The 22,340-nt window shown below is 40.1% G+C and overlaps 1 protein-coding gene across 1 annotated transcript in view; it reads right to left on the bottom strand.

Moving 5' to 3' along the window:
• Nucleotides 1–20,358, bottom strand: part of TENM2 (teneurin transmembrane protein 2) — an 884,487-nt gene extending 864,129 nt beyond the window's left edge. The window contains exon 1 of the mRNA XM_077186468.1: nt 20,307–20,358. The gene's annotated coding sequence lies outside the window, so the exon portion shown is untranslated. The remainder of the gene's footprint in view (nt 1–20,306) is intronic.
• Nucleotides 20,359–22,340: the final 1,982 nt, after the last annotated feature.

Raw genomic sequence — 22,340 nt, 5'->3', positions numbered from 1 at the left:
AAGAGGAATGTGCTGAGATCCTGGGCGTGGAGCCAAACCCAAAGCATCCTGCAGCATGGAGCCCAGCTCACCTAGGAGCAGTGAGAAAGGGAATAATCTCCACAAATGCAGAGACTGGCACAAGATCAAACTCCTCTGTGAAGAAACTCTGCCTTCAAGGTACAGAACAGGATTGGGGTAAGAAACCAAAACTACAGGTCATCTGAAATACCATGAGAGCTCTTCCCAAGAAAATTGACAGGATGATTTTCCATGCATCTCACAGGAGCTGAATGAGCTGTCATAGCCAAACATCAGCGTTTCAGCTGCAGTTTCATGTCTGAAACCTGTATTTGTACAACCTTTGTGGGAGCTCTGAGCCTTCCCAAACGATAGAGGGAAAAGGACAGGTGAGACACCCAGTGCTCTCTCCAGCCGGACTCAGGAGCTGCCTGTCAGGAGATGAATGTGTGCCCCCTGCTCCCCTCCTGGCTGAAGGGACCCCAGAGCCTGAGGGCAGAGAGGGACAACCCCCGGGGCAGGAACAACCCCCGGGGCAGGCACAGCCCCTGGTCAGGAACAACCCCCGGGGCAGGAACAGCCCCCGGGGCAGGAACAGCCCCCGGGGCAGGCACAGCCCCTGGTCAGGAACAACCCCCGGGGCAGGAACAGCCCCCGGGCAGGAACAGCCCCTGGTCAGGAACAGCCCATGGGGCAGGAACAACCCCTGGTCAGGAACAACCCCCGGTCAGGAACAGCCCCCGGGGCAGGAACAGCCCCTGGTCAGGAACAGCCCCCGGGGCAGGAACAACCCCCGGGGCAGGAACAACCCCCTGGGGCAGGAACAGCCCCCTGGTCAGGAACAGCCCATGGGGCAGGAACAACCCCTGGTCAGGAACAGCCCCCGGGGCAGGAACAACCCTCAGGGCAGGAACAGCCCCTGGTCAGGAACACCCCCTGGAGCAGGAACAGCCCCCGGGGCAGGAACAGCCCCCGGTCAGGAACGGCCCCCGGGGCAGGAACAACCCCCGGGGCAGGAACAACCCCCGGGGCAGGAACAGCCCCCGAGGCAGGAACAGCCCCCGGGGCAGGAACAGCCCCCGAGGCAGGAACAGCCCCCGGGGCAGGAACAGCCCCTGGTCAGGAACAACCCCTGGGGCAGGAACAGCCCCCGGGGCAGGAACAACCCCCGGGGCAGGAACAGCCCCGGGTCAGGAACAGCCCCTGGTCAGGAACAGCCCCTGGTCAGGAACAGCCCATGGGGCAGGAACAGCCCCGGGGCAGGAACAGCCAATGGGGCAGGAACAGCCCCTGGTCAGGAACAGCCCCTGGTCAGGAACAACCCCCGGGGCAGGAACAGCCCCTGGTCAGGAACAGCCCCTGGGCAGGAACAGCCCCTGGGCAGGAACAGCCCCTGGTCAGGAACAGCCCCTGGTCAGGAACAGCCGCTCTGCCTGCCCAGGCACCCACAGGGACACCTGGCCTGACCCAACCCCACACACCTGCACGTGGCTGCCTCACCCCTCTGCACGTTGAAGTTTACACCAGAATCATTGGAAAAAGCTGTTATTAGCACAAGGTACTAGAGACAAGAGAGGCCAAATCCTGGATTTTAGTTTCAGTGAAAGTACTCATCCTAACAGTCAAACCAGCCAGCTTCATGTGAGTGTCCCAACTATTTTACCTTCCTCTGTATGTCAGTGTATAAGGTAGAAATAAATATTTTATCCTCAGACCACTGATTTGACTGCTGGAAAATCAGCTACTACTGATAAACCTAATTCGTTAAACTTTTTTACCAGTCAATTTCAAGAATCCCTTTTCAAGTGATTTGAAAGTAAGTAAATATTTTTCTGGCAAAGTTCGTTTCCATAAGTCCAAAACACCAAAAAAAAAAAAAAAAAGTGTTCAGAGACCTTACAGAGAGTTTTCCAACTGTGAAGTCGAGTACTTTTGATTAAAATGGTATCTGGAGCAAAGTTAAATAATACTTCTGGGGTTAAATGCTGCAGTTACTAAGCAGAGCAACCAGGAAAAAAGCCAAGTCTGGCTGATTTCCCCAAATGCATCACTCTGACCATCTGTGAGAGAGGTAATCTCTTAAGAGAAGAAACAATTATCGAAAAATAGGTTGTGAGATTGTCTTGATACTTATTTTGTTGTTGTTCAATTAACTCTTCATTTGTAGTCTTCCCAAAGCACAAAAACTCCCTGATGAACCTGAACGCTGTTGGTTCTGATAAAACATGGAATTTTTTTTTTCTGATGGGAGCATGCACACAGTGCAATAGGTGAGGCTCCTCAAACAGGTTATGGTTACAAGTTGTGCATCTTTTCACCCCACAGTGTTTTGTCAGCTTTGTAACCAGAGCCCTGGCTGTAAGTTTTTAACAAGCAGGGAATGCACACCCTTGGTATTGTCCATGTCCCTGTGCACAGCCACGTGTGCCTGCAGCTGCCTCATTGTGCAAGCTGAAAAAGGAAATTCTCCTTCAGAAAAAACCCAAGGAGCTGCTGATTGTCCATGTGTAAACCTGGCCTTGCATCTCCTGGAAGCTGCTGCAGAAACCAGAAGCACACCTACTGCCATGATGCAAAGTTTCCATTGTGTTGTTATTATGGCATCTAGAAAGGCTGATTTCAGTTACTCTTTGCATTATTTCTGGGGTCATAAATCACTGATCCTGAATGGCAGAGCCTTATTACTTCCCAACTGCTCTCATCTGCTGGGGAGCCCTCGGGGACACGTCACATCCCTAAAGCAGCCCTAATTTGCAAGGATCACTGAATAGACTCCTAGTTGGCCTTGCTATTGAGCACAGAGCTGCAGAAATTCACCACTGAGGCTCCATTCTCTCACAACTCATTCAATCATTAACACAAAAAAGATGTTAAAAGAATTTAGAGCAAATCATCCAATCTTTTCGCTTCTCAGCTCAGATCTGAGCTTCCTGTTGCATGTGATCTCATTAATGCAGCATTTTCAGGGGCAAGACAGAAATAATTTTTTAACATTTTTTGAAAAAAAGTCCAAAACATGGTGGCTTTAAAAATTCTCAAAGCTGCACAAGCTTATCTGTCTCCACTCAGGCACACTTCTGTTGCCCTTTAGCACCACACACAATGTTATGATTAGTTTATCTCTCCACACATACTACAGCATAGTTACTCTAAAATAACTTCAGAAAAAAGGGAAAATACTTATTCAAATATATTTTTTGCTATGATGCAGAATGCTACAAAGAGAGCAAGGACTAGAGAATTAAGCACATGAATCTAAGCATTATTTCTAATGCAGACAGCAGAAGATACAATTGCACGGCCTGAGGCTCAAATATTATTATCCTCTGAGATACAGACATTAAAAGTAATTGCCAGGAAAATTGTTCTTCATCAATTACTTAAAATACATTGGAGTTGAACAGTCCTTGCTATTTCTTCCAGGGAAACTACAAAGGGAAAGATATTTGCGAAGCATCTTTGCTTTTTCCTACTCTTGTTCATGGTTTGGGTTTTTTTGGATACTCATTGGTAAATTACAATTTGAACACTGACATTTTTTTAGATTATTTTCAAACACATTCCTCACTTTCCCTTTATCTGTATCTCTCTGTTGCACAACAAATGACCAGAAATCACCAACCTTTTTCATATTTTACATGTAAAAATATAATTTAAATATAGTCCATAATTACAAAAAATTACTATGTGTTGAAGTTTTGACACAGATCATTGAATTCTGAGCCATGAATTCCAAAAATTTATATTACTGTGCATGGGAAGGCTTGTCAGCTATGATGTAGTCACTAATCACTGAATTCATTGATAGAAGTTAGTTATAATGACTGCAGGGAAATGAGATGAACTTGTTGGACGTATATAAGAGTACTCTAAAAACTCTGGTTAAGTATCTTCTTTATGATATATTCCCTGAATGAAACGGGAAGATATTTAATTCCCTTTACCCACTGCAATCTTTGCCTTTTATTACCAATTATTTACACATATCTCCAACTGCCAAGAAATCTGAGAAAATAATTTGGACATTAGAACCAATACAGAATTTGAGAATAACAACTTTCAACTAGGGATAGGTCAATTAATTTGTTTTGAGGGAAAAAAAAAACAACAACCTCCCACTGAAATTTGAAATTGAATCATGTAATGTCCTGGATCCAAAGTTTATATTAAGTCAGGCAAAAATAAAGAAAATAAGGTTTTCACTCATATTGAAAAACCCACTTTCTTTCCTTTTTTGGGCACACTTGAACTGCAGTCTCTTGAGACGCTTGCCTGACCCAGAGCCGAACAACTGCCAAGACAGTGACACAGAACTGCGTGGATAAAAGGGATTGAACATGAAAAGACTGACTCAAAACAACCATGAAATGGAAGCATTTTTGCTTTTACTGTCATAAAGTAACTCTTATTTCATAGAGCACCTCAGGAGATGGTGACAGGGGAGGGAAGCAGGGCAGCAGCTGACATGGATTTGTGCCCCCACCTCCCCAGCAGCAGCACAGGCAGTGGCAGTGCCCAACACTGCAGTTATAACTTGGCCAGTTACAAACACCAAAACTTCAGCAAAACCCAAGTGAAAGCAATTCAGTGGAATTTCCAGGTTTGAAAAAGCACCCTGGACCTCCCTCATCAGGTTCTTGTAGAATTTAAGTGTTGGGGTTTTTCCTGCCTGCCTTCCCTCCTCTGTTATTCAGGGTAGCCTGCAGATACAAAACTACTGTTCATTATACTTTTAATTTACCATTATATAAATTGTGAGGAAGCTGTTAGAGACAGCTTCACTGTAACTTAAAATGCCTTGTCCCAGAAAGCTTTGCTCACATGTACAGATTCCTTTATTATTTCCAGTTTGTGCTATATACGATTTTGCCTACTGCATCTAAATTTCTTTCCTATTCTCCTAGAGAATGGTATTCCATAGATTACACCCATAATGAGGCTATGCAAGACTGTATAAAGCTCTTTTGATGAGAATTGGTCTATAACAACACAATAGATGACTTGATCTTCTCACAGTTTTTACCCATTTCTTTATTTGCATAGTTTTACACAGTAAATTTCAGCTGTTATCAATACTTCTACTATGAACTTACAATAAAAATCTGTTAGCCTCCTGGAACACATTTTGTAATATTTTCTTCTTGTATTTATTCTGCAAATTCATAAGCTGCATGTTTCCCTCTGCAGTGGCATGAAGCTGGCATTTTTAACCAGAGTGGGATTAAATTTTCTGTGTGATCATAAAGCATGAAAGCTTTACCACACAAGACAGTCCCCTGTGACCTCAGCTACAGAAATGGCATAACTTTAAGCATGCTCTTCCCAAGAATCCTCTCTCTGTTCCCCTTCAGGTCCCTTGTCTTTTCGTTTTATTAATAATGCCAACTACTTTACACCTTGCTGGATTGTTATTTGGTTCTCTGAATGTTGATGAAGTTGCAAAGGTAGCAGAAAAAAAATCAAAGCAACCCTAAAAATTCAGAATTGGATTTGAACCACTGTAGGCATAACAAAAGCAGCTCTAAAGTCAAATCACAGTGAAGAGTTTTTTAGAAGAAGAGAAACATTAACCTTTCATTATTTCTCTCACCACTCAACTCATACAAAAAGTATGGAAAAAGTCTAAATATTTTCTAATCTACATTTCTATCGCAATTTCTTTGTACCTAGCATTTGAGTTTTATTTTATCTTTCAAATAAGAGGTACTAAGCCACTTTTTCCATCTTCTGAATTCCAGACCTAGAATTTATAGCATACCATCTCATTTCATTTATTACAAGCTAAACTAACTATGGTCTCAATTCTCTTGCAACACCCACTGTGCTCCAGACATCCAGTTCTCCTGGAACTCTCCCATCTTCCCTAATTATTTTGCTGAGGGAAGATAAAATTTTGTTGCTTCTCAAACTCTAAAATAATAATCTCAGAGGATACAACCCAGCATTAGAGAAAAAAAAGAGTAAGTGGTTGACATTTTTTGGCAAAAACCTGGAATTCCACTCACTGTAAAATAATAACTAATTCTGGTTTGTAAGAGAAAAAAAGATACAAGCAGCATATCCTACCTGCAGCTCTTTCAGCCTCCCCAGTCTAAAAAGGTGCAGAATCTCAGCACGTGGTGTGGGCATAAATATAAGATTACAAAACAGCAAAGTCCTGCCTTTTCCACAGCCACCCTCCTGCTCCACAATCATCTGTCTCCTACTCCTGTAATTAAAGTCTTAGACAAGAAACAGAAGTGGATGGGATTGCACACCACAATCTTGGTACGCTGCACTTAACACTTGCTACTAAAAACACAACTGAGCAGCACAAGGGGCACCAACTTCTTTTTTGGTGAAACACCACAAATACAAGTGCAGGGAAGGAAGGAGGGATGGGGAATGCTATTGGGTGTTTTTGTGGTTCTTCAACAGCTATAAACTTACCACAGGAACTTGCACATGTGTTAGTAATAATAGACTAAGCGTGTCCAATATTCTCAGCAGAGCAGATTTTGATCACATGCAAAACTTGGAGGAAAATCTGTTATGACCACATGACTCCTTCCATGCAGAGTGTGTGGTGAGTTGTGCTTTGTGTGGATTCCTGGGTTATTTTTGCTTTGTATTTTCTCCATGTGAGAAAGGGCTATTTGAAATGATTGTCTGTGTGTATAGAGCTCATATAAAGTTTAGCTCTACAACAGGAAAAAAAAATTAACAAGTAGAAAGAACTTACGCCCCAATTAGGGATCTATGGGTAAAATTAGGTCCATTGGTAGGATCTCAATAAGCAATCCACCAACCAAACCAAGTAACACAAGTGTTAAGGGTGCTAAGTAATTAAGCATGAGAGTGCAATAATTATTTTATTGTTTTTAGTGTCCCAGGTGTGCCCTCTGGGTGCCTGTAGAACATTCCAGCAGTGTTCTCCTGAAAGCAGCAGAGCCCTACCCTGCAGGCAGTTCCAGGTGCCCAGCTGCCCCCTCCTTGCCCAGTGCAGCACTGGGACAGGCACAGACCAAGTCACAAACGAGCACAAGAGAAGTTAAAGGAGGGAGAGCTATCAAAAGATAAACACATGATAATTATTTGATTGCCTCCATCCTGTCAGAACACATTTGGTTTTATATATCCATAAAGCAGGCTTCTGCCCTCAGAACAGCTCTGTTGTGAGAGATTAGTATCTGTCAACTAAATTTTAAGGAGTGCTGTGGTTTAAGCTGGCAGGCAGACAGAGCAACACAGAGCCATTGGCTCCCTCCCTGCAGTGAGGAGGGAGAGAGAACCAGAAAAAAGGCAACACTTGTGGGTCAAAATAGAGACAGTTTAATAGGACAGAAGAGGAAAGGAAAACAGTAATAATGAATAAAGAAAACACAAACAAATGATGCACAAAGGGATTGCTCACCACCCTCTGAGCATGCCCTGATCAGTGGGCAGCTCTCCCCAGTTTTACTGCTCAGCAGGACACAGTGGAAGGTGTCTGGAGCACCCCTGGGCTGAGCTGTCAGCTGTCCCAGCCCTGTCCCCAGCTGTCCCAGCCCTGTCCCCTCCCAGCTCCCTGGCAGGAGAAGCAGAGCAGTCCCTGGCTGTGCCCAGCAGCAGCTCCTGTGTTACCCCAGATTCTCACAGAAACCCAGAGCACTGCACCAGCCCCCAGCAAGGACATTAACCCCATCCAGGCTGAACTGAACAATGCATTGCCAACAAACCTTGTGCTGAAATAATTAAAAATCAATTACTATCGTTTTTTAAATGACCAGATACAAACAATGGTAAGCCTAAAGGCTTTAAGCAACTTGTTTACCACAGTCAAAAGATCACAGAGAAGCAAATCCAACATCTCTGTAAGAACATGACAGGAGATAAGAACATGCATTCTGGATTACTTTCCCCCTTGTTTTAATTGTCACTTTAATGCAAATACTCCACAAATCAACCAGAGTACTGAATTATCGGTGTGATAATATATTCAAATATTTGACATTTACATTAATTGGAGATAATGAAGAAAATATTTTTTGTTGTTCATTGGATGAGACTAAATGGGTTGGAAATTCAAATGAATAAAACATCATTACAACATCCACTGTACACCTGTTCACAGCTCTATTAACAGCTTGATATTTTTATTAGGTGCATGCACAGCAATACAAGGACAAATGACCATTTTCACACTCAGAGGATAGAAGCAAGCACCCAGAGCTCAGTGTGTGGGGTCACTTAAACCACAGAGCTCTGACAAGTGCTTAACTAGACCCAAAATGCTTCCACTTAGTCTTGACTTCTAATTTTATAAATTATTTACAGTTTAGTAGGTGCAAAGCTGGTGGAAAATGCCTTTTCTGGCAGCTTGATTGACAGGATAATTATACTGTGGTTTTGTTTTTAGCACTGTTATGCAGAATCATAATGCTATAAAAAAAATATGAATGTTATGAGCTTTTAACTTTGACAAGGTCATGCTGAAGCCTACCAAACAGATGTCATGAAAAGCCACTGCTGTCATTAGCCAGGTCCTGTAAGTACTCCTGTACCTCCCCAGTTGTATTTTAGTAACACTAAATATTTTTTGGGTATAAATTTTAAGATTGAACTGTTAAAAAACCAAAACAATCAGAAGAAGCAATACAGATTTTTTTTTTTTTCTCATTAGTATTATTTCTTTTAAGGACATGCCTAGAAACACTAGTAACAGGTTATATTCCTCTATACATGTGTGGGACTGTATTTCACTCAGTTGATGCCTCACAGGAATTTCTATAGACTTTCAGCTCCAAAGCAGCAAAATTTAATAAAAATGAGACAGCCCTACAGAATTTACCTTCTAAAATACATTTGATCTTTGGTTTTATGAAGATTCCTGATTATTACAGACTTTAGTGAGAGAGATGAATGAGTACATTTGGATGAGTTAAATCACACTGCAGCCTTGTGTCCATGTCTTTATTCATCCCTGTTGCTGTTCACCCCTGCCAGCAACAACCTTGATTAGCATTTAAACACTCAGAAGATTGGTTAAGATATTGAATAAGAAGTTATAACAAATCTGGCAGAAATTAGTGTCACCTGAGGCCCAAACCACCTGAACTGTGAAGCAATACTGTACACTCAACACTCTGGGAGCCAACAAATCTTTGGAAAAAGAGGTTGAACTCACTCTTTAAGCTACTAAGAAGTGAATAGATTGAAGTTGCATGTCTATAAAGAGAGGATTCCAACAGTGGAATGAAGGTGTTATAAAAGCGTAAAGGGCAAGGTCTCAGAGCATGGTAAAGAAAAATGGCTGCAGGTATTAGGTGACAATACATAATGCATTTCCCTGCTTATTTGATACTGCAACTTCCACTCATGCTGCAGTCCAGGAGAGGACAACAATGAAGTCCATCCACTGCTGCCCTTTCTGCATGAGTCTGGATCTGTGCCCACTAACATAACTGCAGTAACATCTGAGTGAAACCAAATACCCTGCACAGAAATTTACTGCTCTAATGAACAACCAAAAGAGCAGGAGCCTCACAAAGATACAGCACCAAACTCTGCTGGAGCAACCAGGGTCACACTTTATTTGTCCATGGGCATTTGTGTTCAGACTTTTCTCTTTGTTACAAAAGATTATAATTTCCTATCTTGACTGATGCTTTCACAGAAGCTTGGTATCTACTCTGAGGCTGTTAGTTTCCTTCTCTTTTTTTATTCCTTCCCTTGCTCCTTTACATATCTGCCCACATGCATTATAGATAAAACCATGCTCATAACAAAGCCTCTAAAAGAATATCATGTCAGGAGTGTTAGTGAAAAAGAAAAACAAATAGATTCTACTTTAAGATATCTTATTTCTCATTATGTCCAAACAGTTCTTCCTATCCGCTCCTTCTCATCAGCCTAAGCACTATTTTATCTTTCAGAAACACTGCAGGCAAAGTACATGAAGGAATGAATACACAAGTGATATGGGTACAACTCAGTTATCAATTTGGGCTTCCCTCTTGTCTTGTTACAGACAAGGACTGTCTAGAGCAGGCTCAAATGAACGATGGCTCACCAGTGCTGCTCTTAAACCATTTATTGTTCTAAAAAGTGACCTCTTCCATTATCAGGCACACAGAAAGGCCCTATTTCTACCCTGCTCTGACAGGAGATCCCATGTTTCAGTCTCATACTCCAGCCTGTTAAAGGTAAATATGACAGGTCACAGAGAGGCTTCCAAAACTGCTCCATGACTGTTTGGCTTCATCTGCTTTGACAGAGAATCCAGCTCCAGTAGTAACCACAAAAGAAATCTCAGACAGCAGATATGCTGTGCCTATGCATAATATTTTCAGGTAGAAAAACATTTTTGAAAATGATGCGATAAATTCAGAAGGCACAATAATAGGCAGAAATATTTACTTCTCATATTGAAAACAAACATGGAAGACAATGTGCCTAATACATGAAAATAAATGCTACTTGCCAGAATAAATAAATGATTGTAACTATTTTGATAATAACCATGAAGAAGAAAGGTACATACTATGTTGTTGTTATTAAATGTTTTATTTAAGGCAGTCTTGAATAAAACCCCTGCTTAGCCCTTTGTCTTCACTGGTTCTTAAGAGTAGATCAAAGTGAGGCTGTTACCTTTACTTGGAAGAGTATACACCTTCCTTCATTTTCATTAAAAATACACAGTTTAGTGATTAATTTAGTGCAGATATGGAAGGATAAGTTTTCTCCCAACATGGTGCATTCTTTAGAAGTCTTTCCAGCACATGCCAGAAAAATGCAAAACTGCACTGATTTTATTTCTGACCCCAAGTTTAACCTCAAAGAGAATTTGTATAAGCCCTTCTTATTGCATTATTGTTCTTTATTTGCATAAGCCATTCTTATTATCTGTTTATAGGTGTACCTACATTACACTACTAATAGTACACCTATGAGCTAAACCTGACTAAAAATAAAGCATGCTTTGGCTTTTTTTGTAGGCAGATATTGTACAGAAACCATGTGTGGCCTAGAGGCTTTACAAAGGATGCATCCAAGCCAGTTCAGGGGGCTGTGTTGTGTGTTGCACAGCAGAGGACACCAGATCACTCAAACCTAGTTTATATATGCCCATCAGCTATGCCTCTGTTCCTGCTGGAATAAGCTGTATCCCAAATGCTCTCCCTAGCTAAAACCAGGGAACTTGTGTATGGTAGTACCAATCCTGATAACTTAAATAGCTGCAATTACAATGATAAATTCAGGAGTTTGTAAATCAATACATTTTCATTTACATCTATGACCTTGCTGCTCCTACCAACAGTGATGATTATAATGGAGTTCTATTCCCCAACTGATTAGATCACCCCTTATCTGAAAACATCAAGCTGCTTTGCCAAGGCACACTCAGACTAACATAAACTAGTCTGAAGCTGAAAAGGCATTCACCAAATGGCTTCAGCCTATGCAACAAAATTCCAGATCCAATGCAAGATAAGCTTTGCATTAAGATGGAAATGTAGCACTCATGGACAGAGAAAATAACTCCTGCCTATCATTGCTATGTGACTGATGAATTCTAAAATTGTTTTATATATTATTTAAGTTTGAAGGAATTGGGTGTAAATGTTCAGAATCATAAGTGTTGCTCTGGCTGTCCACATGTAGACCATGCTTTGTTGACACAGGCTTTAAACAGAATGGGGATGGCAGCAAAGATGAACGCAGAAAACCAACTTTCCCCCCCCTCATTATTTCTCATATAATAAGCTTTTTTTTTTCCTATGCAAGATGTAAGTCAATATAAGGATACCAAAAAAAAACCCCCAACTTTTAAATTTTCCACATTTTATGCAGTAGAAAAACCCCTACCATTTCCACCTGCCTGACTGTTGATGCATTGCCTTAAATCTTGTCCAAACTGAGGAGCAGGCCTTATTTTCCTTCAGTATCAGTTGCTTTTAGCTGTGAGAAAATGAAGCCTGTGTATCACAACAGAACTGAAGGTCAGGAGGTTATTCAGCTTGCTGTGGCAGGTTGATCTAAATCACAACTGCCTGCTCAGCACTGCTCACACAACAGGAAGAAGTGGAAGGGAGGTTGCACAAACCCAGTATCAGGTTACTTCTGTCTCAGTCTTTGAAATAATTTTCCTACCCCTACAGCTTTGTTTCCTTTATGGTTTTAATGAACTGAACTGCCAAGGGAAGAAAGAAAGAAATAAAGAATGCTAAGGAAGGGCTTAGTAGGTGTATGGAGGACATCACCTTATTCCAAATAATACTCTAATTGAAAATGGCTTCCTGAGGCATTCTGATTTTCTAGCTAACATGGCATCTTAGCCCACAATCAGTTTAATCTGGTAAGCATCATTAGGGAGGGGAGTTACTGTGCTTTTCTCCTCACACAAATCCACTTGGTTTTCTTCTCCCTTGAGGTGGAAGGGCTCTTGTAGCCACACAGTGAGGTAGGAAATGTATCCAGCCAAAACTCACAGCAGCAGCAAGCAGTTCTGTTTGGGCTGGATCAGTTCACAGACTCGGGTTGTCATGTGGCTGCGTGTGAATCTCTGTAGCACAAACACAGGGTGGGAACATATGGCCTGCAGTGGATGCTGCTGAACTGAGCTGATAATGGAATGGTGGGAGGTACTCTCCTGAGACAGGCACAGGTTGGAAACTGGGCATCCTTTCACTGGGCTGGAGGGAAGGCATCGAGGCAAGGGCAACACAAGCACTCTACTAGTGATTCTCTACTATACAACTACTCATTTTAACAAAATAAACCATTCCCACCCGCTTCCCAAGTCATCAAACAAGCAAGTATGACTACATTAAAAACATAAATTGGAGTGGTGAGGATTACTCTGATTTGAAAAGGGAAAGGTCCTGTGGGCAAGGCTGCACTCAAGGACAGCAGCACGTCCTAATGCTGCTCCTAAAGGCACCATCACCAACCACCCAGCCAGGTAGGACTGGTGTTTTTACAGCACATTTCCTATCAATGGCTGCTCTGAAGTTTCCCACTGAGGTAGGATGGTATAATTTACATGTGGAGCAGCAGACAGATCCAGAGCCATCTATTTGCAGTATTTTACAGAGCAATAGTAGAACAATTTTTAATGAACTATGGCCTAAATTGAGAAAGGAGGAAAAAGGTCAATAAACAGAATGAAAATCTCCTAATTTGATCCATTTGCTGACAACAAACACAGATTGGGCAAAGTACCAGACAACTCTAACAGAACTAGCAAGGTTAATGGAGCTGCTGCTGTAACATATTGTAGATCTCGTAGTGTCAGTGGCGATAGTGGTAATGTTGTAAACACAGTTTGTTTTCCATCTGGTGCGTGGTACATGCCCTTGATAAAAGGGTGCTGCATTATGTATTTCTGTTCTCCTAAATTTATTTACTCCTAAAAATGTATAATGATTTTAATAGCCATATACAAAGACAGAACTTCCGCTTTTTTGAAAAAAAATGGTTATAAGAAATTTCCCTAATGAGGTTAAGGACAACATGAAATCAAAAATATTGTCATAATAAGTATGGGATTTCTTTCCTCCCTTCAAAAAAAAACAGTTCAAATATCTCTCCAGTTGAATACCTTCAAAGTAGTTGATGTGGATGCTGCACTGGACTGGAATGGAATATAATAATATTTTACATTTGAACTCATCATGAGCATTTTATAAAGTGTGTAATACACAGTTTTGAAGCTATTTATTAAAACTATAAAATATCTATGTTCCAAAGCAAATTAAAATCAATGGAAAATCTTATCTTCATTACAAGTGACTTAGGATCAAGCCTTGAGAGATCACTAATATGAAAATAAAGTACCTTTCAGTAGCACATCATGCTAACATGCAGTAGCTGTGAATATCAGATTGAACTTCATCCTGTACTCTTCTGGATACACACTGCTGAGCGCATACTTTTACTTCTCTTAATCAAAGTTTTTAACTAATATTCTTGTTGAAGCCTTCATCTGAAATAGAATCACTTTCCATCAAAATATTTACAAGAGCAAACGTGGAGCCTTGCAGGCTCCTGTTTGAATTGTGCAGGGTATCTTTGGTTACCATGTGCTGTGGATGGTGAGGAGCAGGAACACGCTGTGTGCAGGAGAGAGAAGTGCAACCAGACAAAGCAAGGCAGCCTCAAGGAAGCGACACATTGCCTAGAGAAATTCTGTGTATTGGGCAAAGCAAGGCAGCCTCAAGGAGGCGACACATTGCCCAGAGAAATTCTGTGTATTGGGCAAAGCCAGGCAGCCTCAAGGAGGCAACACATTGTCTGCAGAAATTCTGTGTATTGGGCAAAGCAAGGCAGCCTCAAGGAGGCAACACATTGCCCAGAGAAATTCTGTGCATTGGGCAAAGCAAGGCAGCCTCAAGGAGGTGACACATTGCCCAGAGAAATTCTGTGTATTGGGAGAGGAGCTGATCAGAGGGAAGGAACCAAAGGGGAGGGAAATGATGTGCAAATTGTCCTATGCTGGCACTACATAGAGATCAGATAGAAGGTGGGAGATTGTGAGCTGGCCAAGGAGAGAGGCAGGGCACAGTGCTTTGCTGTTCCCCCATGATCCAAACTATGACCCTGGATGTCTGAACTGGCATCCTGTGCCTTGGCCCCTGGTGCCAGCACAGGCACTGGATCAGGTGCTGCTGCAGAGGAGTGTTTGTCCCTGGGGGAACAGCTCAGTGAGTCACTCATGGCTGCTGTGCATCACCAACAATGAACCAAAAGGGCTGAAATTTGCTGTACAAGTGTTTGCTTGGAGCCAACCTTCCATAGCAGCACTGAGTACACAACTCATGTAAACACCTGCTCAGTCACCAAGCTCCAAGAATTAGTTTGGATCTTTCTTTTCAGAGCAAACAATGAGACTAACAGTGTGAGGATGAATTCAATGTGAAATAGGAGCTGCAGCCTATGTTACCTCAAAGGTTGCAGTACAGAATCATAATGGATGTAGTTTCAATGCAGAGGTATAAATGGAGTTTTAAGAGCTGATTTTTCACACTAAAACAATCATAACACAAGTCCATCCACTTTTTTATACACTGGCATCATGGAGACAAACAGTTTGTAGTATTATTAAACATTCTTCTCTAAGAACAACAATTGTTTCTTTTTTCCAAAATAGAGATTTGGTGACAACTTGCTTTTTTCAGAAAAATGGAACCTGGATTTCCCCCATCCCTTCCAAGCATTTTGTTATGTAATAGCAGTAAAAATCCTAAATTTTCCAATTCAGCATTTTACATTTTCCTTCTTTTAAGCATCCATAGGGAAACAGAACCGAAAGAAAAACTAGTTTCAGAAAGTGAACATCATCTTAGTAGCTTAGGTTTCCCAGTGGAGTAGATGAAAAATACAAATGTGAAATGACATATATATAAAATAAGTGAGCACAGTTGGAAGGAAAGGGAGAGTTAAAAAAGAAAGAACTGACATTAAATTCTCATATACCCATATTGAATTGTCAAAAAACCAAAAACAGATTGAATGAAACTGGAGATGAAACATGTTTGTATTCTCTCAGACTTTGAGATTGCACTAACAGAACTAGAAAAAAGTTTTTAAAAATTCATTTCCATTTGACTGTATTTCCTTTGTTTTGTTCACGTTTGGAGGAGAAAATTTCAAATACAGCCTAGTTGGCTGTTCACTATATTTCTTGCCAGACACAAAGCATTAGCACTGTTTTAAAAATGCTTGTGAGAGAAGAATTCTTTTGAGAGAAACCATGTCCTTAACAGGAGAATCTGAATCTCAAGTTCAAACTCTAAAGTAACATTTACATTTTTAAGGACTGTGCTATATAGGCTTATTTAGCTGACAGACTGAGTTTGCCAGTGTTAGTTCCTCATTAAAAAAAAAAAAAATACTCCATTTTGACTGTTAGACCTAATGTAAAAAGTGATTTTCTACTAAGGGGCTGGAATAGGAAGAAGATTTCTTAACCATATGCTACTCAATGTTGCTGAAAACAAGCACCCCACACCCCATTTCTATAAAAATTTTTTAGATTATACAAAATAACACAGATGCAAATATAGTGTCCAAGTGATAGCATAGTTTCAGCCAAACTATTTCCAAGGACATCACACTATTAATCTCCCAGAGCTATCAGATGTACAGAAGACACGGTTGGGTTACAGAGACACCAAATTCTGTGGCTGTTGTTATGCAGTGATTACACTCCAAGAGCCAGAAGTCACTGGGGATGATTAGGAGTATCTGGCACTGGAGCTATTTAAGCAACTAAGATAAATACCCTCGTTGGAATAGGTTACTGTTCACACACACAATATGCATTAGCTTTTGACCTGATGAGTGTGTAGTTTCAAATAGTTAAGACAGAAGCATAAAGGAGAAGATGTATTATTATCACATAGCAAAATGACACTTACTCAGTTACAGGGCCCTGACAAGCACCGGAGACAAGCCCATGTTACCTGAATTCATCAGTCCTTTACTTATTATGTTTCTCTAAACATGTGATTACACCCAATGACTCCACTTTCCTCCAGCTCCTTGTCATGATGAGCTATCATGCCCTTGTCATGCATGATGTGCTTGGCTAGGATACCATCCTTTTTCCTTAAAGCCCATTTTCCTTTCTGTCCTCCATTCCCCACTCTGGCTTTTACACAGAAAATCTAACTTCTGGCAGTCTTTGTGTGTACAGCTATTGGAAAAAAATTCCTACATTGTAAGTTGTTGCAATTACAACTGTCAAATACTCCTGTGCATTTAAAATCTCGAAATCTCAAGTTTATTAGCTTGACCATTAGTTGAAAACTGGAAATTATTTTTTCATGCAGTTATTACTGCAATGCAGGACATCACACAATGGAACCATTCTACCCACATTCATCACAAGGGTTACCTGGGATGTGGGTTGCACATTTCATTTCAATTTAGGTTTCATTTTATACCTTATTCAGGTTACTCTAATACAGATATTAAGCTGAAATAGTCTTTGCTTTCTGTATACAGTTTTATCACCACCATTTTATCAAAACTTGATTGATCTACACTGGGAATAATTTAGCTTTAAACACCCGGGGATCTTGTATTTAAAAATTCTTGATGACAGAACTCCTCAGGAGTCTGGTGGATCTTACCAACTAATTATTAAAATTAATAAATTGTAGATTTGTAATAGATGCATTTTGCCATTGACTATACTGAAAAAAACTTCAACACAATAAGAGCTGTTTACAAAATAAGATTTACATTTAAAAGTTATTGTATTATTTTTTCTTCGTTTAATTTTAAGTGAAGTCTTTGACTACTCCTTTAGACTACAGTAACTTTTAAGGCAGGTAATTGCTAGAAACTTTAATAATTCCCAGAATGTTTCTTTTTTAGGTTTCTACTTTTCAGGAAATGAAATGATGGCAAGTATTTTGTAATACACACGTAAATACATTTCTCTTTCCCATGTTAATCTTTGATTCATGGATCAACAGAAGAGTTCTTAATGAAAAAACTATTTTAAATAAGAGCTGTCACAAACCTGTTTGACTCATATTTAACCTTATTTATGCCTGACATAGATAATGTCAGGGCTTGATTTTCCAGCAGTCCTAATAATCTTTAAGATAACTCTGAAATTTACTTGCTATCTTTTCTGTGATGACCTTGAATAACATAAATGGTTCTGCACATTTTCTGGATTACAAACTTTTCCTTGCTAGGCACCAATGTGTAGTTTGCTATCATTGCCCTGTGCATTTATTTTTAGGTACACAGTTCTTCAAGTTTTGTGCTGCTCATGGATTTCTTCAGACAAAGCATTTGCTTTGTCTGAACACCACAAAGACAACACTAAATCTCCTTTTATGCAAATGCATTAAAACATAAGTATCAAACATACTTAAACATAAATATCAGACAAATTCATTTAAACAAATATCAGACATACAAATGTCCAAAGTGCAAGTAAAATTCAAAGTGCTAAATAAAATATCTGAACTGTACCTTTTTATTTCTGCTAACAAACAGTAAATGCAAGGATTCCTAGAAACCTCAAGCCACCTTTATGACACTGACTTTAAGAAATGACTGATTGGGTGAAATTGCACCTAATGATATCTGCAGCACTTTGTGCTGCTCACTAAAGGGAAATCACCATTTATAACCATATGGACTGCTGGTTAAAGATAAAACTAAAATTTTATCTTACAGGAAGCTGAATCATAGAGACTTGTGAACTAACATTTGTACCATAATTTTAAATTTATTCTAAGTCGTGGATAAGTTCTCTGGATTTTGCCGCCTTTCGCATTTTCAGAAGCAGCTCCCCCGCAGGCTCAAAAAAGTACCCAAAAAGTACCCAAAAAGTACCCCAAAAGTACCCCAAAAGTACCCCAAAAGTACCCCAAAAGTACCCCAAAAGTACCCCAAAAGTACCCCAAAAGTACCCCAAAAGTACCCCAAAAGTACCCCAAAAGTACCCCAAAAGTACCCCAAAAGTACCCCAAAAGTACCCCAAAAGTACCCCAAAAGTACCCCAAAAGTACCCCAAAAGTACCCCAAAAGTACCCCAAAAGTACCCAAAAAGTACCCAAAAAGTACCCAAAAAGTACCCAAAAAGTACCCAAAAAGTACCCAAAAAGTACCCAAAAAGTACCCAAAAAGTACCCAAAAAGTACCCAAAAAGTACCCAAAAAGTACCCAAAAAGTACCCAAAAAGTACCCAAAAAGTACCCAAAGCTGCTGTTCCTGTGCTGCTCCCCCTGCATTAACAATTGCAACTGCAGAACTGCACAGCAACATCACACTCAAACCCGCTCCTGCAGCAAAAATGCTCCCATGCTTTCTGAAGGACGGGGCTGTCTTGGGAAGAGGTGGGGGAGCCATTTGGGGTTTCAGGGTTTTGTTTTCTTCCTCTGACTGGGTTTCTGCACCCCTGCAATTGCCAGCGTAAATAGAAGCAGGAATATGGGGTCAGAGGTGAGGAAATCAAAGCTGCCACTCTGACTGCAGCACAGACCCAGAATGGTCCACGCTGACCTTGAAACTGCACCTTAAACCATCTTGGATAAGATATTCATGCACTCCTTTCCATAGCCATTCCTGTAGGTTTGCCTTTTAATTAATTTCTGGATATGATAGATTGTGCTTTCAAGAGCTATCACACTACCATATTAAATTTTAGAATCATTAGAAAAAGAAATTGGAAAAAAGAACAAAAATATGAACTTCAAGGGTGAGGCATAGAATAATAACCATAGGAAATAACAGTTTCACCCACCTTGGAGTTTCAAACAAGCTGTTTTCCAAAGGTAAAGAAAGGTCGTCATGTTCTGACCTCAATAGTTATTTATCAGTTTCCTCACATTCCAGAAGTTTATGTTCTAACCATCAGAGTGTAAAGTGTCCCATTAATTTACTTTTTTCTTATTAGCAAATATTACATATTTTGTACAAACAGCAATCTATCAAACACTAGGGTGCACCCGTCTCACCTTGTAACACCAAAGGTCAAAAAGCTGCTTCTGGATGACTGAAAAATAACTTTTTTAAGCTTATTCTGCCTACCTGAAGTAGGGATTGAAAGCCAAATCTGTCATAACTCAACATTCCCAGAACATTCTGCAATAGAACTGCTTCTTCCATCTGTTGTGGGAATTCAGAGGGGCTGCATCTGCTCTACCTTGTCCAAAGCACTTCACTTGGAACAGAAATGAGCAGCGCTCCTCCAGTCTGTGTGCTGACTCCAGGGCAATTGGGCAGCACCTAAAGGGAGGTGCAAGAGGCAGGGATTTGCCTGGCAGCCTGGAGGTCCACTCTCAATCCTGTTACTGGGAAATGCTCTCAATGGGTGACATTTACAAACAAGAAGCTGCTGGATCTCTTGGCTGGCAAGGATGTCTTTTGTGCCAGAAGAACATTCATAGTCTCATCCAATAAATTTAAATTGAAAGTACCCTTAAATTCCATTATTTTATTTTTTTTTAAATTAGGTTTCACCCAATAGTTTGGAAAAAATCAATAGTGCTACAACTTTATAGTTGTTGATCCCCTTCTAAACCCATGTGTCAGACTGTTATTACTGAGTGCAAGTGCTTCCTTCTGCAAAGGCTGAACCTCATAATCCATTTTGCATCTAAACTCAATCTCCACACAGAGGAAAAAAAAATTGCCTAAAAAATACACCAAGAATCCTCAGGTCTGTATGGGCACTGAGGCATCCCAGAGGCTTTGTGCTTAGCAGCTGAAATAACTTTTGTGGAACTGTTTAGACCATCAAACCAAGGAAGTACAACCATTCCAAACATGTTTTCCTTCTGTACTTTGGATTGAAAAGTAAATGTCTTATTACTTACCAGTGTCTCCATCTGCTTTTCTCAAGACTGGTGACTATTCACTCATTCAGTAACCCTAAAAAGAAGAAAGCAGGAATGCTTATTTTAGGTGCCACTATCAGGTTTAAGTTGATGGATCCTAAATTCAGCATTTTCCACAAGCATTTAAATATGACATAGTAAAAAAAGAAAAAAAGTTGAACAATACTCTACAATGTGATAAAAGTTTTCCCAAAATCAAGATCTTTGCAATAGATCTGAACATTTCTATGTGATACAATATTTGTTTCTGCCATCCTCTTCATTGTCTCTTCAGTCCCTAAGCATAGATTGACCGGGATACCTTTTCCTATAGTGCCAGAATTTAATTTTAATATTAAATTAAGAAAAAAAATACTCAGACTATATTATACAATGAAAAAAAAGTATTTACACAGCTTTGTAGAACAGTCCAAAACACTTACTATGCACCAAAACCTTAAATATATAAAAATATTGCCTTATTTACTTATTTTGCAAGTCATTAATTTTTAAAAAATATTTTTCTTCATTGTAAAATTTTTTTGCAGATTTAAACCCTGGGTTCTTTAACAGAATCATCATAAGGAGCTCAGTCTTGGACTCAGCCTGTGCTGAGAGCATCTCCTCTAGCTATCATGAGAGAATATTTTGTGTGAATTGTGGGTGATCTCAGTGCTCCCCACAAGTGGAAAGCTGTCAGGAACTTCTTTCAGCATAACAAGGAGTTGACAAAGCTACTTTTACTTCCTACAAAAATGTAAAATAGCAATAACAAAGACCAGCACTTAAAGAGCAACATGAATTTGTACACAATACTATGTTCAGAGGCAATTGAGAGTTTCATTTACAGCAGCTTGTTACCAAAGTAGTGCCAGCAGTGTTTATTAATTAAAGGTGTTTTTTCATCCTTAGCTCCTTTGTGAAGAAAGTGAGAATTAGTCTACTGTTTCTGGGGAATTACAGTTTTCTAATCATTTAAAAAATGAGGGTGAGTAGTTCTGCCACCTACTTGCCCTGCAAACATTCTGCCTCTTTTACATGACAGGAATTATGACAGCTCTGTTTCACACTGCCTATACATTCCTTTAAATATTGCTGCTGTACAGAATCAAAATTATTTTGTCCATCAACCAAAATCTGTGCTGGTGTTCTTTTAAAAAAGCTCTGCTCTTGGCTTTCAGAAGAACATGTTGTTTCATTCCCCTAAAGAAGCTCAGAACATCAAGGAAAATAACATCAAGTGATAGTGGGTTCAAACATATTTCTAATCTTTACAACCCTTCAGTACTTACATTAAAAAAAGTGAGGCATAATTTATTTCTGATGAAACAGAGCTGCTCAGCTTTCTGCTAATAGGATCCTCAGGGCAAAAGGGGTAGGGAAAGCACTGATAAAAGTAGAGAGCTTCATTTTACTGTTTTTTTTTTCTAGTCTGGAAACAATAAATTAATAATAGTGTTTACTCTGATTATCGTTGATTTAGGATAAATTGTTCTCATTTAGCAAATGGGGAAATGAAATTCAGTGCCCAAGGGACAGAGAATGTAAATCTGTGCCAAAGGCTACAATTGAAGACACATTTACAGATCCATTCTGAGTTCCTGGATTAATTCCAACCGTTGCTGATAGTAGGGAGGCTGATATTCCAGTGCCATTTGCCAGTTTAATGATGCAAGTTGCCACTCCCTTCTCCTCCTCTCTCTTTTCTTCCCCTTCTGCTCTCCTCCTGTCCCTCATCAAACTTATCTGCTTTGTTATTCATCCTTGAAGGGCCACTAGCTTTCAGGCTTTTGGAAAAGCCAGTACAATTTTTTCTCAGAGGTACACACCTATGTTTTAATACTTTTAATTCATCCAAAATTATTTTTCTCCCAGCCAACCCTTATTCAATGTAAGAAGTGAGAAGGAAAATGTCAGAACCTTGAAATAGCATACTGTACTACTAAAAAAGGAGGACTTCTCAGGAAAAACATCATGAAAGCAACAGAAACACAATTATTCATGTAAAAAGACATCTTGGACAAAGTGTACTGT

The sequence above is a fragment of the Agelaius phoeniceus genome, chromosome 15 (genome assembly GCF_051311805.1).
Source record: "Agelaius phoeniceus isolate bAgePho1 chromosome 15, bAgePho1.hap1, whole genome shotgun sequence".
Classification (NCBI taxonomy): domain Eukaryota; kingdom Metazoa; phylum Chordata; class Aves; order Passeriformes; family Icteridae; genus Agelaius; species Agelaius phoeniceus.
This window is presented reverse-complemented; position numbering and strand designations above follow the sequence as displayed.